This window comes from Andrena cerasifolii, chromosome 8 (genome assembly GCF_050908995.1).
Source record: "Andrena cerasifolii isolate SP2316 chromosome 8, iyAndCera1_principal, whole genome shotgun sequence".
Lineage (NCBI taxonomy): Eukaryota > Metazoa > Arthropoda > Insecta > Hymenoptera > Andrenidae > Andrena > Andrena cerasifolii.
Genome location: NC_135125.1, coordinates 2,208,192 through 2,225,238, shown reverse-complemented (window position 1 = coordinate 2,225,238; position 17,047 = coordinate 2,208,192). Strand labels below are relative to the sequence as shown.

At 36.4% G+C, this 17,047-nt stretch overlaps 4 long non-coding RNA genes across 5 annotated transcripts; 2 read left to right on the top strand and 2 right to left on the bottom strand.

The window, feature by feature from the left end:
• Positions 1-28: 28 nt before the first annotated feature.
• LOC143372279 (uncharacterized) lies at positions 29-5,459 on the top strand. The gene is made up of 2 exons (XR_013086256.1): positions 29-1,190; positions 1,456-5,459. It is a non-coding gene; the product is annotated as an uncharacterized LOC143372279 (long non-coding RNA).
• Positions 5,460-10,318: 4,859 nt separating this feature from the next.
• On the bottom strand, positions 10,319-11,809 carry LOC143372295 (uncharacterized). Its single transcript, XR_013086271.1, has 2 exons — positions 11,745-11,809; positions 10,319-11,364 (listed from the first exon to the last, which is right to left on the bottom strand). It is a non-coding gene; the product is annotated as an uncharacterized LOC143372295 (long non-coding RNA).
• Positions 11,810-12,062: 253 nt separating this feature from the next.
• LOC143372288 (uncharacterized) lies at positions 12,063-12,748 on the top strand. The gene is made up of 2 exons (XR_013086265.1): positions 12,063-12,197; positions 12,298-12,748. It is a non-coding gene; the product is annotated as an uncharacterized LOC143372288 (long non-coding RNA).
• Positions 12,749-13,407: 659 nt separating this feature from the next.
• On the bottom strand, positions 13,408-15,404 carry LOC143372276 (uncharacterized). 2 transcript variants are annotated; one of them, XR_013086252.1, is made up of 2 exons: positions 15,192-15,404; positions 13,408-15,108 (listed from the first exon to the last, which is right to left on the bottom strand). It is a non-coding gene; the product is annotated as an uncharacterized LOC143372276 (long non-coding RNA). The 2 variants fall into 2 exon arrangements; XR_013086253.1 differs by having other exon boundaries at positions 13,408-15,059.
• Positions 15,405-17,047: the final 1,643 nt, after the last annotated feature.

Here is a 17,047-nt window from a genome sequence, read left to right as displayed (position 1 = left end):
AAGTAGAAAATAGATATTAAGGCTGCCGTCTCATTTTTGTTAAACAGACAGACACTAATGAAACTACTGCGGTCAATAAAAAGAACTTGTACATAAGTTGACATCTCCAGGTACTCTGTGTGGACGAACTTTTGACGCATAGCTGCCACATCTTCTGTTCTCTCTGTCTCTGACGCGCTGTTGCCCCAGAGTTACCTCTTTCTATCGAGAAGTCTTGAAAGAATACGGCACGAGAGCTGAATCTAGCGTCAGAGCCGCACTGAACGTAGCATTAGCAATAATGAAACATAGAGAGGTCCGGAAGTGTAGGAAGGAAAGATGGAAAGATACCAAACCTGACATAATTTGAACTATAATTATTAACGATATTGCACATTAAATTTATTTGCAGAATTGAACACCCGTTTCGTTCAAAGCAGTTAAAATTATATTCCGTCTATTTAATCGGCAGAATCACTTTCATATTGATACGATGAAAAATAAAGAAATTCTGTTTCTGCATAATCGGTGATATGTACATTGCCGAGCAACTCCAGGCGGCAGGTTAGACGGGTGAGCGATACAATGTCGCTCGGCTCAGGCCTTGGGGGACCTCAGAAATGAAGGCCTTCGATTAAAAAAAAAAAATTTTTTTAAGAACGACCCCGCGGTGCACGGCGATGACATCAGTGATGCCAGAATCGTGGGACGCAGGGATCGGCGGGCTTAAGCTACGCTGATGGAGGGGAAAACACCTACAGGTGGTAATGTGTGCGTGAAATGACGCCAGCGCCAAGCCACCCATGTGGCGCCAACACGAACCGACACCACGACCAACCAGCGTCACCGGGAAATATGTTGTCGACGCTGGTTGGCTGCGGCCTCACTTGCCTTGGCTAGCTTGGCTTGGCGGTGATGACGTCGTTTCGTTTCCCATCGTTTCCCATCTTGGCGTTGATTGGTTTGGCGTCACTGCGTCATCGCGCGCATGCGTTTCCCCTTCCTACGACCGGAGTCCGAATTCCGGTAGGGTATTAAGCGTGGTCCCACGTTCGACGTCCCACAATTCTGGCATCACTGGACGACATACATTGCTGACAACAAATTAGTAATAGGGGAAATGCGGCAACAGCGCGATACAACACTCCATATGTATCGGCAACTATGTCTTTCCTACATTTACCGGCTAGCTTGGATTTGAACTAGTGCTGGTGCTACGTGGCTCGAATTAGTGATCCTCTAGGTAGTGAACGGAAAATGTGTCCACCATTTTGTCCTAAAGCGGAAGTCACAAATCGGCGGGCACATTTTAAAAGAATACTGCCCTCCTTAGTTCATAGATCACACGCCTCAGTATTAAATGAAGTTTGCTGCTGATCCCACTTTTCGCTCAATGTTGTGGAATCGAATTGGTATTAGGAGAGCAATGGCGTCGACCAATAAAAAACGCGGACACATTTTCCGATCACTACCTAGAGGATCACTAGCTCGAATATACCATCAATGCCTCTGACGGAGAAGCCTTGAAGCCTCATTCTGTCAGTTTTCATAAGTTCATTATTATTTCAACGTACGGTGATTATTAGCATTCAAATGCACCAGACCCGCCTGCACGGATGTCTCCTGGAGGCAACTATAGCCGCAAAAATTTCGTTATTGTCGATTTCACGGTGAAAGTTAGGTGAAACGGTTTGTTTAGTACATCGCGTATACGTACACGCTTTACCTAGCTTGGGTGAGCGTACATACACATTCAAGGCTCAATGAGACGGCAGCCTTAAACGTTTTAATAGATTTTCATACGAGAGATCTTTGTGAACGTATGTAAACGTTGTTCGAGAACATAGCTATTAGAAAAAGAGGGCATTTTTAAATTGGACCAGTACCCGAAGAAATTTAGGGTCACTGGACCCATGGCGCTTGTGCATAACGCAAGCTAGTCTGCAAGACTAGTCCAGTCGCTCCGTCTCATAAACGGATAGGTTTTAAACGAAAAAGCTATTACGTTTTTGATGATACTGATCCTCCAATGCTGCATGCGATGAATGACTTGCAGATTTGTCCACGCTATGAGAATTAAGAGAAAAATATTTTGACTGTAGTCAGAATCGAGGATCTGTTTTCACCTGACATCACTTGGATGATGTCGATGACTTTGATGTCTGGAGTCGCGCTCGTACTCCAAATGTTCGGTTAAATGTGATAATTGGCGAAATTCTAAAATGTTCTGTGTTCTTACGGCGTTATCCGTGATTTTTTTCAATGGACGATAGTATTTACGTAAGTTCAACTACCGCTTCTCTTGGCACAATCATACTATATCCGTATTTGCTGCATATCCTCATTTGGGCTTATAAATAACAAGTTTATACAACGACACATTCGGAAGTAAACGGTTTCAGCACAACTTCCTGCCATACGCAGATTAAAAAGAAATTCATTTTCACAAGCATATATGATTTTTGTAAACTATTGTATTTAGCATATCTTTCTCTCACTTCATATTCGGATAATAGAACATCAGAGTTGTGTAAATGCTAACCTTAACGACACATGGAGGCATCACGTCACTAAAAAATGTGTGACTATTTATTTTCCTTAATGTGCACAAAACTTCCTAACAACCTCAGTCATAGGACGGTATTCATAGTCACTACTTATTCTTAAGCAAATGCTTAAGCATTCGGCATCCTTTACTAGCTACTAGGTTAGTAGAGGATGCCGCATGCTTAAGCATTTGCTTAAGAATAAGTAGCAACTATGAATACCGGCCATAATTACTGTGACTTTCAATTTTCATAGGTACATGCTGCATTGCTAACGGCAAGCCAGAAGCGATATTTGATTTTATACGAAAGTTATTTATGTACATATCATAATTAACCTACAAGGATCAGAAGTTTGTTACTAAAGAAAACATTGAGACTTCGGTTGCTGCAGAGATCGAAAACCACATTTTCAGTCAAGAAAGAGACAAAAATGGTTGAAGGCATTTTGTACACAAATGATTGGCCAACAAATTCTTAATATTCCACAATTTCCTTATGCTCATCGACACTTATAATTTATGCTCAGTCCCGTTCAAAAAACGTTCGGATCTCGACTTTCCGATTTTCAGCAAAAATTAATTTTCTCATCGGCACGGGAATACTAAAAGCGCTATCGAACATGTGTGTTTGAATATCAATAATCTTTATGTATTTTCTTCTTAACGATTAACTCGGTTACTGCTAAATTGGGCAACCATCTGCCAATCACCATGTGCTGTTAATAGTCAATAGTTCCGAGTGGACTGAAAACTATCCCTGCTAATGGTTAATATTAATCAATACTGGATAACACCAAGAGAAAAAAATATTTCTTTATAAGTAGATATCACAACTAAAATGTAATTTCATGTCGTGGATAAGCAGTGTTAGCTGCCTCGATATAAATTGGTGATTCATGGTTCCACTTGGATTTCACAAAGTGTCAATACTTTCAATTTGGCGAAAAGTACCAATGACACAGAAGCATCAGGATGATGCATTAAATTTGTTTTTTATTATTCATAAATAATAATTCAGAGTATAATTCCTTAGCCAGCTTACATCATTTCGAATGGAATAACAAAAACTGGTGCATACTGACAAGTTTTAGTTTTATTAATAAAATAGTAGTATAGTCTATTATGTTTACGTTCCATGTTTTCAATTTAACGTTTTAACTGTAAGCACCATATTCGACGTATAGTACAAACTTGATCATTCATATTTTATTTAAGTATGTAATAAAACTGATAAACTTGATAATAATAACATTTAATACGGATAAAGTTAGACTGCGTATTTTCAATTTACAGTAGTTGGTCGCGTTTAGTGACCATGAGCGTGAATAAAATAATTGTCGGGATTAGTCAAAGCTTCGCGAGCGATTAAAAAATTAATTACTAAAATGAAGTGCTTTCTGTTACGATATGATTCGAGTTTACTGAACGATATGTAGCTATAATGTTAAAGTCTATTGTAACATAAAGTTTAGAAGTTTTTCTCATAACGCCAAATTATCAACGTCCATTTAGGTGATATCCTGCAAGTTATTGAAATCTGCTTATTGAAGGGAGATATAAATACACATGGATATTCTACTTTTCACTTTGTCGGCTTCTTGACGTTTATACATATGTATCATGTGTACGTATCACTGAGGTTTGCAAGCAAATGATTACAACGATGTATCATACATATGCAGCTATGAAATACGAGAAAAATGTGCTGGGCACAATAACTACGTTTAAACGTATATTTCGTATTATGTAATTTTACACATAATACTCTTCGTGATTTTGACGAGGTGTCTTTGATTTCTCATTACACGCTATTAGGGATCTCATTGAAGAAATCTAATAATTATAAAAAAAAACTTCATTTTGCATGACATCTTTCTACGTTAGCAACGAATCTAAGCAAATAAAAGTCGTTTAAGTAGCAAAGGTCATCGGAAATATTTCCCTAAAAAAATTTCGTTCGAGAGATCCTGTTCTGAATGAATAGGTACTTAAAAGATTTTTTTTAAAAATGAATGTAAGTAATGTTTCCTATACAGTTAGTAAAAAAGTATTTGGACGCTTTTTAAAATCGCATAATTTTTTTAGAATTGGTCCAAACGACATGAGATTTTTTGAGAAGCTAGAAGGACTAGTTTGCTAAGTGGCGTGTTTGGTAGTTTTGCAAAAAAAATTAGTAAAGGTAGTTTTTTCACCTTTTTTTCGTAAGCCTGTAATGAAAATTCAAAAAACCCGTTTGTAGATTGAAGTAAGTTACATACATGCCTAAAATTTTATCTAAATCGGTTAAGGTTGCTCTGAACTATAAACGCTTAAAAATCGCAGAATAAGGTCGAAAATCGTGAAATTCCCGAAATCAGCGATTTTCGACCTTACTTGTTTGGACCAATTCTAAAAAAGTTATGCGACTTTAAAAAGCGTCCAAATACTTTTTTTTTGCTAACTGTATATACATATTGCGATTACTTTTCCATTCAGGAAAAAGTAATAAATAATGAATATATTTAGATTTTTAAATTACAACACATAAAATAACGTAATGTGATGGCTTATTTGGCAGTCTTGCGACGTGTTTATTGTACCTTTTGTACATATAAACTAACGCAAATGGTTATGAAACATTTTTACAAAACTTCATTCATAAAATTAGAATTAAATTATAGTCACTGTAAGTTGCTTGAAAAATCCGATGACATTTGTTATAGTCGCTTTATCAATACATGTTAATTTCTATAAAATAAAGATAATCTTTCAACCTTCTTAATGAAAAAAGAGAAAACGTAGGAAAAGAGTGAGTGTGATTCGGAGGTTAAAACGATAGAGCGAGAGAGCGAGAACGATCCAAGCAATTGAACTGACTAATGTTTTCGAAAGCCCCGAAGCGACGAGAAGCTTCAAACAAAAAAGATTGCAAAAATAGGTTACGAAAAAATAAGAGAGAATACAAAGAAAGAAAGAATAGAAAAAAGTTCACGCGCACGAACTATTTTAGATATTTATTTTTGTGATTGTGTATGTTCGTGCACGCGTACGAGGGAGAGGGAGAGGCTGCCGTCACAGTGTACAAGCTTTTTGACGCGAGCTGATAAGTGGTGTGTTGATTTAGTGAGTACAGCGATTTCAGGTTTGATAGTAGTAGCATATATCAAATTTTACTGGTCTACCTGTATTATGGATATTGGTAAGCGAATCTATTAGTCAGAAAATTATTTCTTCAAATCAACCATAGTTATGTCAATTGTATATAGGATTCAACTTCAACAATTTCGTTCCATAATTTTCGTGCTGTATTATGATTACGATAGGTTTGGCATATTTGGCACCACGATAACCTCCTTTGAAAAAATAGATTTATTAATTTTCTAACTCATATTTTTTATTACTTGTGATACTTCGCATCGATACGTAAGACCAGAAACACGCTCCATTTCGCCTACAATGTGACCAGCCACATTAATTACTGTAACCTGTTTGTTTCAATAATGCCAACACGCCATGCACTGTAACTGTAGCCTAAGGCAAATCGGTCGAAAAGTACGAAATCTCGCCATCTGTTGTTCAATTAGAATTGACTATTTTGACGGATTAATACGGTATATATATATATATATATACAGTGTTATAACTTTATTACTTATTATAGCGATAAGAATGGGATAATGTTACGGTTTTGCCCATCTGGGAAATACACGCAGCAGCACATCAAATATATAACTTGTGGAAATTCTTTGATTATTAAAGAACTAAGTAAACCAGCGTAGGTAACACTCGTTTCAAAGAATATGCACAAAGGTAGAACGTATTTAAATTGAAACTTATAGCGAACACAAAATTCAAAAAATTTGTCGTTGTTGCCGAGAGTATGACTTATGACTACAATGAATTTTTCGCCTTTTAAATTGTCTTCTCTATGTTCTTTATTATCTCTATCACCATTTCCTCTTTGTATCACCGAATCGAACATTAATTCTCGCTTCTTTCAAAGACCATGTTAAATATGTAGAGTGATTCGTGACGTTACAGCGTTCTACCATTTCTATATGTCGTTGAAAATGTCAGGTCGAAATAAATCGGATGATACCATTTTTAACTTCGAAATCAGATGAGATTCCATTAAAAAATGACACTTGTTAGATTACGAGATTTCGAGGTTACGAATAAGTGGAACCGGTAGCAAACTCACGTTTGATTGAAAGAACTTGGGGTGGGCTTTTGAGGAAACCCCGAGTTTGAGACGCTAAATGTGTTTCCCAGTCCGCATTGCAAGACTGTCACAGGACCTTAGGAACAATCATAGTTTTTAATCTTGGGAAAATGTTAGGCGCCTATCGAAGCAAGTAAACGTCGCAGGTCAAGGCGGACCTAAAATACGGAATGATATAGATTTTCTGTCTTAACTATTTGCACTCTAGAAAGAGCTAGAACGAAGTATTATGTCGTGTTCAACATGACGTGGGAGTTTTAAGGGCTAATCTACAAGGGGTATCGCTTACACCAGTCTAATTTTCCTCAAGCGTCTATTCGACCTCCCTCTAACCAGACGCGGCTGTGCTACTGGTTTCCTTTATTTGAAAGCTCGATTTCTCATACTTTAATGCAGGGACTTATACCAGAAACAAAATACTGGTATTATACCGGTACTTTTCGGTTGTACCTTCGTATCCCTTATAGAAATGGAAATATAAAAATACCGGTATAAGGTTATATGTGCCGCTATACGAACATACCGATACATTAGTATATATTTACCAGTAACTTTTCGGTCATCCTATTCGATTACAAGTTTCAAGATATTTTCAATTATATTTCTACAAATCAAACGTAAAAGAACAATTTCGAAGAAAATGTAGATATATACGTAAAAATATAAATCAATTCAGTAAAGAATTTTTCCCTTTATTTCAACTTTATTTATTTATTTATTTCATTTACGGGCATAAACCTATTATATTACATGATATATATTGCAAAGAATAAAAATAAAGACACCGTTTATTCCAATAACTAAATTATCAATAACGGTAGTAAAAAGTGTATTATTTTATACATTTGTATAGTATCAAGGTATATTTTATTAAAGCTATGTTTGAATTTATAATACGATCGAAACTTTTGTTTCGTGTAAAATCTGGGGCCGACTAAAAATAACCTGGGGCACGTACCGTTTAAGGTAAAACAATTTAATTCTTTGTAAAGAGAATACACAAAATTGATATTTCAAATTCTTTGATACCTCTGTTGTTCACATGACTTGTTAGGATGAATTGTTAGTTCTATGAATTATATTCAATTAAGCTGGATCATAAGTTACAAAGATTCAGAGAAATCGTATTGATTTAATGAAACCCGGAAAAATACCGGTAATTATTTCGGTTTCGATTTCGGTAGTATGTACAGTAAATCCCTGTTATGAGCCTGTTTCTACCACGCGTTTAACCTTTTGACCGCAGCGCACTCTCGGAGAGAACCATCAATACAGGCGGCGCGATATTCACATATCAGGCGCTGCGACTGGTTGTCCACTGACTACCTACTGACCAAAACGGTACCCGGAGATTTGATACCATTTGTAGGGGTTAAAAAAATAAATAATTGCAAATAAATTAAAAATATTCAGTTTTTCTTTCGTATATATTGAGACTTGTGAGAGCGTATATATACACCTTTCGTAGTCAAAGGGTTAAAGCCCGGCAACTATCCCCACCATTTCTTGGAATCCTTCGAACGAGAATGAGGGAATCCGGGAACGAGTAAGAGGCTTTTTCGTTTCCTCTCGTTCGCTCTTGTGTTTTCTCACTCGCGCCATTGGCCGCGCGGAATAGTGTCCACAACGCGCTATGAGCCCGCCGCCAGCCCCGTTCGTCGGACTCATAACGAGGATTTACTGTATTGCGGTTTCGGTACGACAGGATGATCCTTTCGCCACGCTCCTCAAAGATGCCGCCCGGCACGTAGTGGCGAAAATAACACGCACCGATGCCACACTGAATCTCTTTAATTATGACCCGAATTACGTCGTTTCTGGTGTTATTTTCATCGGAGGAACATAAGGAATCGATTGGCGTTGTTTTGCAAAGACCAGATGAGAAATGTGGGGGGTCGAAAGTCATAAAGGTGAACTCCAACGGCACGTGGCTCGCCTCGCCTGTAGGCTCAGCGAGTCTGTTCAGTGAACGCGAGCGGCGAGTGGACAAAGAACGGGAAGTTCAAGCCGAACCATCAGCCAAACGAGTCCGAGCAGATCAATCCCACGACGCCGAGCACGGCGAGTATGGCGCGAGACTCGTCGAGCCACCCGCCGTTGGAGTTCTCCTTAACACTCATTGTCAGTGAGGCATTGCGGCTAGCGGCGTGTTATTTTCGGCACATCCTTTATCGAGTGTCGCAGGAGGATTACCTTGTAGATCGGTTTCGGTATGGTCTTACCGACATAATAATGTAATTTTTTTCAGATGAACTCATCAAGTTTCGAAGTTGAAAATGGTATCAGCAGGGCACAGAAATCGTGAACACTCTCAGGATACAAATCATTGCACAGACTTAGCATTGTCTTTCTTTATATGTTTGCTGGTATCAAACGTTTTTGCTATATAGGGCGGTATTCATAGGCGCTACTTACTCTTGAGATCACCGTAAGCATTAGGCATCCTCTACTCTCTAGTACAGGCTTGCCCTTTAGGATGCAAATACCTCCCCAAGTTCTGGGACCCGGGCAACAGCCGAGGGCTGAACTGTTACCTTGCTAATCGTTGTGTGGGTTTTAAGAGAACTGTAAGAGTGTGTGTGCGCCCATACGCATGAGACCCAGCTATATAGACTCGTGGTACGAGCCAATATGGATGCATGCACAGTCTTGCAGTTCTCCCGCAACCTATGCTGTGGTTAGCAACGTAAAAGTTCCGCGCTCGGTTGTTGCCCGGGTCCCAGAACCACCCAGAGCTTGAGGAGGTATTTGCACCCTAAAGGGCAGGCCTGTAGTAAAGGATGCCTAATGCTTAAGGTGATCTTAAGCTTAAGAAGCGGCTGTGAATACCACCCTTAGATACTATTATGTGACAATTACACAAGCTATAAAGAGATGTCACTATCTTACGCTTAGTCATTACACTGGCAGTATTAATTTACAGGAGGACAACATAGTATGAGAATACAAATATATATGTACATATATTCTTATCTATGCTTAAATGTAATATACCTTCTAAGATGTACATCTGTTTACCTTGTGCTCATTAATAATTAAGGATATAGACTATGTGGATGTATATCTTTAATCCATACAGTCGTTATATATAAATTAAATATCCTTTATTAACGTTAATATACAAAATTCCAAAATAAGCTAGCTTTGGAGTTTTCTGGTTATTCAACAAAGGAAAGAAACATCAAGGTATTAGGGGCAAATTAACATCTACAGCAGGAAAACAATCTAACGATTTTGTTACCTGAAAGGCGTGAGAAAACAAACTGAAGGATAAAAGATATTCTATTTAAATAAAGTAAGATTAATATTTTGCACTTAATACTAGTTGAGTCAAAATGTAATTGTTGTACCTTAAATCAAAAAGCAATAAAGAAAAAGAAATGTAATAAAGAATTATGAGTAAATTAGAACATCTTTAAAAAGTCAATAATGCGGTATTGAAATTATAACATTTATAATATCACAGACGTCGAATAATATTCAACACCAATAAATTAAATGATGCAAAGGAAAATCAAATTGTGAAAAAACAATATAACATGCAATTTACAGATTAATTCGAATGCTTCATTTAATTGTTACATTTCCTAAACCATCTTTCTTACTGTATGAAATTCTTTTTAATTCGTTTAGGGAAAATAATATTGTAACTGTATCTTGAACCTTCTACTGTCACCTCAATTTTCTCTTATTAACATATAGTATTATTCAGAGCAATAGTTTACTTTACAGAGTTTCATATATCCGTCAGATAATCGTGACTTATGTCAACAAAGAATTTTGATGTTTCAAAAAAATAGAAACGCAGCAATAATAAATATGAGGTCATTCCATGAGTAACACGGATTTTTTCGTACATGCTAATAATACTCGAAAATTTCAAAGTTTCGAAACCATATTTGATGTAGCTGAAATTGCTATGTTGTGAAATGAGAATAGTTTAAAAACAACTCAACAAGAAAAAAAGAATGCTTGATTTTCAAATCCTCTAATACAAAGTTAGAATATTTATATCTCTCATTTTTCAATCTTAGAATTATATAAATCTATTGTAATAATTTTCTCTGTAATTTCTGTACCTTATGAATCCTCTATATAAGTAAAATGACCTTTGATATTTATGTATGTAGGGTAAACGATACAGTAATTGACCACCTAAGAGCTTCAGTTTAGGTAAACGCTATGGAATAAATAACTTGAATTTTATAAATGAAATTTTGTTATACCAGGCGGAAAGAAAAGTATCGAAGATGATTATAACACCAAAGAAACTTTGAAGAAATCAGTAGTTAGCTATTATAAAGAAACATAACTCAAAAGTATAGTTATTGATCGGTCTAGGTACAGTTGTTGACCACTTACTGAATATAAAAGAAAATGGCATGTTTTTTACTCTAAAATCATTTTTATTAAATCCATCAAAGACATATTGTCTTGGGACAGGGTGAGTTTCATGTGCACCCTTCACGACGTATGCCGTGCATTTTGCCGCGGTCTCATTGGCTTCTCATTCGCTTTTTTTTTATTCTTAGATTTCTCTCTCACCTGCTCTTTCCTTTCCTCTTCTTCTCTTTGCATCTCTTAGCCTCTTACTTTTTCTTCTTCTGCTTTTGTTTCTTTTTCTTTCGTCAAGCGCCTTTAACCTCCGAATTATCGTACCGATCCCCGGATCGATGAAAAATCAGAAGTCATCGGAGATGCATACCCGAAACCATATAAAAGCAAGGCACATTACCCCATGCCTCCAAAGATCTAAATCAATTTTCATCGCGGTCTTTCAGCACGAAAATTACGAGTGGTCAATAACTGTATTACTGTGCATTCGTCGAACCAGTTATTGAACACCCCCCAAAACACAGCATAATCACGTTCGACACGACTGGACGTATGACAAATGTTAACATTGGGCCCTTGTCACCTATTGTGATCAATGGCATTCACGGCAAACAAAATTGAACAATGATTATGCAGTCGTTAAACAAGTCGCCGCTCTAAAGATGCCCGCTAAGCCCTTACCTTCTTTGACAGTTGAAATTACACGTTTTCCTTTCCGACGATCTCACGGCGGAATGCTTGTACTGAAATCATCGGTTCTTGGTTGAAACGAAAGGTAGAACTGTCTTTTCTGATCAAAGTGTATCATTGATGCGTAAGCACACATGTTCATTAGACTATGGCGGCAGAAATTTGAAGTGGTCAACTACTGTACCCTAGCCAACAACTGTATCGTTTACCCTATTAAATTTTTGTGGACATTCATTACTGTTAGAGTTTTATCCTGTTATTAAAACTAATTTTTAGAATAACATTTAAAAATAATTTAAAAGATTCTATGCCATTTGAATATGTTGTAAGGTAGTGTTTCAATGAAATATTAAATTGATCATAGGTATTGTAAACGACTAAAAATAATCTGAATGTTATGTGGTATAAAAAGAAAAGGAGATGGTGAAGGAGAAAGATAATTAGGTGTGGTAACAGTCGATGGTTGAATCAAATTTAAGATATAACATTGTCCAGTTTTCAGTCAAGATACTTAATAAATTTTATTGAATTTTTTTTGTTCTAGAAAAGGTTCTTCATGCTGCTGCGTGACAGTGAAGTATCTATTGTTATGTATATTAATTAAAGAAACCCAGAAAATAATGAATCATACATCGGTCATCGCATATTGTATTTCAGAGAAAGGATATGTGCACAAAATTTTAGTACCAAATATTGATAGGAGCTTCTATGAAAATGGAGTACTGTTATTTAATACTCCTATTTGTCCTAAGATTTCTTCTTAACTTAGAACCTATAAAATGGATAGTTTCGTAGATTGTGTAATGATTTTCCCGTCTATTAATGGCGCTTTTACAATGTAACTAACAAGAAAAATTTGGAAATCACAAATAACAACACAGTATAGCTATAATACTTACAATTAGTATATTAAGAAATTGCATGTTTCTTTCTAATTGTAAGCAATTTTAGTAAAAGTCAATACATATATTGTGTATTGAAATCTATCTCTACAATCTGTTTTTTCGCCTAATCTTCAAGTTTCACTTATTAGAATTTATTAGAAATTCTCTGATATAAATGGTATCAAAGATTACCAATATTTCTTGAATCATGGGTTTATCACAGGAAGTGTATTCATACTTGTAACAAACATATGTGATCTTATTAATCACCTATCCCGTGAATTTTTCCTGCATCATCCTATAAAAATCTTTTAATCCTTATTTCGACGACAATTAATGCGGTTGCATTATTATATATATGTTTCAAGTAATTAAACAATGACAAATAAAATAAGAGAAACAGGTATATATATTATTTTATAAAAATTTAAATTTGAAGTCTTGATTTCATTTTGTCATTTGAAAAAAATTATCAAATGCCTTCATACTTTTTTGCATGCACAATTTAAATAAAATGATTAGTTCTTTTTCATGAAAGTGATATCTCTATAAAAAAAATAAGAATATGAAACGAATAAAAGTTAATATTGTCCACAGAATAAATAACAGATTTTACTACGAAATATGTAGATATGAACCTGTAAAAATAATTAAGTAAATAGTTTCCAATTGGTCTTATTTACTGTTCTAATAGATTAATAAAGACAAATAAAAGTACATTTTGTAGAACGAAAGAGGTATTGATAAATTAATAAATTATACAACTCAGATTTTAACAAATGAGAAAGTTAACAAATTAAATCTTTAATACGTATAACATAAAAGCTATAAACCTCTACCAGTGTTTTTCTGATAGATGAAAATCTAAAAACAATAGACATTTTTCTATTGACATTGTGTTGTATTTCCCTTATATACGAATAACAGCTGGCGCACCACAGAATGCACATTTAGGTGGATCTATGTTTTCTTGATTTTTAAAAGCAATATCCACAGGATGTTCAAACGTCGGTTTACAATTAGTAGGTATGTACCCACTTTTGTACCATCCATACCTGAACAAGGCATTGTATCTTGGTGCAGACAATTGATTGTGAGTTAGTGATTGTAGTTTTATTATATTGTTACACAAATGCAAATTAACGTCTATGTTTAAAAGGAGTACTGTATCTGAAAATTTTCTCATGAAGCCTTTCCATACCCGAAATCCGTATACGTCAAGCAGTTGTATCATACCGGTTGTTTTCTTTGGAATAGTGTAAATGGCGACTTGTTTATTGTTGGGAACAAGTTCCAACATAGAAGCTGGACAGTGCCCAGTCCAGGAATCTAACAGAAGAGCACTTGAGGTCTGTGTATTATGTATGTATACATTAGTAAACCATTCATGAAATAATTGTGTGCTTAATTTTCCTGATGCCTGTATATGTACGTTTGGAGCATTAAATAATGTTTTCTTCACTTAAGGACCAAACGTTCCACTTGATTCTTTCAGCACGATTAGAAGGAGAGACATGAGTTTCCCAGCTGCAGAGATTACGGGTAATATGGTATAGTTATGTGTCATTGCTGAAAGGGACTGAACAACTGTTTCCACCTTTTTCGTGCCTTCAACTGCTAACGTACGACCAGAATGCATTTCAAGGTTGAAATTGCTTTCGTCCGCGTTATACACATGTTCCAGGCCGACAATGTCAATTACACTTTTGATCATGTTAACAAACTCTGTAGCACTGTTTTCCAAAGTTGCAGTGTCCGCCGCGTAAGAGCGGGTAATAAACTTATTTATCTTCCGAGATACAATATTATAATGTCTTTTAAAATTTAATATCCACATTGGCGAGGCTTTAAAATTTTGAAGAGAAACCGCTATATTTGCTTCCAACGCCCATTGTCGCAAATCAGTATCATGGATTATAGCCTTTACGTCTGTAGAAGCACAAAACTGATTAAAAACAGAACGGAATATTTGCATTAGTTTTTCCCTTCGATTCCCTCCCTTTTCTAAAGAGTGCTCCCATCTGTATAACTGTGACACCGATTTTACCTTTCTGAACTTTTGTCTAACACTCTCAAGTGACAGACGCTTTTTCTTACCACCTTTCCAAAAATCGACTGCGTTTTGTTTGTATTCCAAGCCCACGAGCCCACCTTCTTCTGGAACGCAGGCTTGTTCTTCACCTTACGTTGACTCAAATACCTCAAGTAAGTCTTCTGGCGATAGTGCCTCTTCATCAACGAACTCTTCTGAATGTGGTCAAAATGGTTGAAGGAATTCCAACGTCGTGTCTGTTTCCATGGTAAAAGTTGTGTCCTCGACACTTCTTCGTATAATATCTGCTACAATATCGTGCAGTTCCACCTCTTGTTGGTTCGCATCCGGTCGTTTTATATTCGCTACGTCGAATGTTGTCATGAGCAACTGGATAACACGAACAGGATTTATTCGCGCCATTCTTACAAATGTGCACCTTTAACAAATGTCAGAATCGAAAGAGTAGGATGACTATCGAACAGTACAGGTCTTACACTAGTCCTGTAATGAGTTACGTACCGTAATGTGATGAGAACTATGCACGAACCTTGACAATCAACTCACAAATGCGAATTTTCATTCTGGATCATTTTGTATACAACATCGGCCAACGTACTCGCTGTTTTTCCACGGCTTTTTTATCGACATAACAACTATTTTTAAATCGCTGCGTAGATTGACTTTTCTATTTTAAATTTGTTTGATCACAACAATCGTAAACAACGGAGGAATATTGCGTGGGGGGGGGGGGTGATATCCTTGCGGGAGGGGCGCCGAGGTAACATACGCCTTCTTTCTATTGGCTCCTGCTTCGCACAAGCGCAGTGATGTGTAATGATGACGTTTGTCGCGTTGCAACATGGACATAAGAATATAGAGACGTAGGAATAGTTGCAGGGGGTAATCTCCTTGCGGGAGGGGCGACGAGGTAACATACGCCTTCTTTCTATCGGCTGTTGCTTCGCTCAAGCGCAGTGATGCGTATTGATGAACGTTTGTCGCGTCGCAAGCAGGGATAGTGGCAGCCATATTTGAAGCGTTTCTCGTAGTATGATATGCAGTGCATATTCACCTCATATATTTTAATAATTATAGATGCATATTTCTCTTCAATTTTCATTATTTTTACAATTTATATTCGCGAATAATCACTCCGTTAGTATATATTTACAATTAGACGTCTCTATGTAAGTACTAATCTGTAGTCAAACACTTTTTCATAATTAGCGGTACCGAGCATGCGTATAATGCAACCAATCAAATCTAGGCAGATGTAGGTGTTCTCCCCCCCCCCTTAAATACATATCACTCCCCTCGCCTAAAGTCGCAACTATTCCTCCGTCCCTATATTCCTATGACCATGGTCCCACGTCCCACGATTCTGGCATCACTGGACGATATGCACTGCTGACGACAAAATAATAATAGGGGAAATGCGGCACCAGCGCGATACGACTCTCCATACGTATCGGCAACTATGTTTTTCCTACATTTATCGGCTAGTTTGGATTTGAACCAATGCACAGTGGTCTGGATATGTACTTTTAGCGGCCAAAATTTAAATTTTTTTCAACTTGGTGATCAAGGGGTTTTAAGGTCCCTGATAAAGAATCTGACACCAAAAATTCAAAATTCAAAATGGCGGCTTCAAATTTATAGCCAAAATTGAAAACACCTTTATTTCGATTTTTCCAATGCAAAATTCATTTTCTTCTGCACGTGAAATTTGCGTGCTTTTGTTAGCAATCGTGTAAGCTTTCATGTAAGAAATGTCCGACGTTAATCACTCTTAATAATTTTTTTTATAAGCCTTCTCAAAGTTTAAATTGATATAAACATTGCACTCTTTGTACATGGACTAAAAAATGCTTATAACACATATAAATAAGTGAAATATACTTCTTTAGCTATATAACTATATAATACAAACACGTATTTTGATGTTCTATAATGGGTAATTAAAACAATTAGATTCACATAAAATTTTATGATTTTGACTTCGTAATATTATATCTAATCAAAGAATCATATGAAAAAGGAAAGGTATGCGGATTTAGAAGCTCTGGAGGGTTGTCAATTCATAAAAAAAAAATACATTATAAAGTTGAAGTTGAGAAATTGAATTTTGGCCACTCTCCAGACCACTGTGCAATGCTGGTGCTACGTGGCTCGAATATACCATCAACGCCTCTGACGGAGAAGCCTTGAAGCCTCATTCTGTCACTTTTCGAACTGTACTCAGTACACGATTCATAAGTTCATTATTATTTCAACGTACGGTGCTTATTAGTGTTCAAATGCACCAGACCTGCCTGCACGGATGTCTACTGGAGGTAACTATACCCGAAAAAACTTCCTTCTTACCGATTCCACGA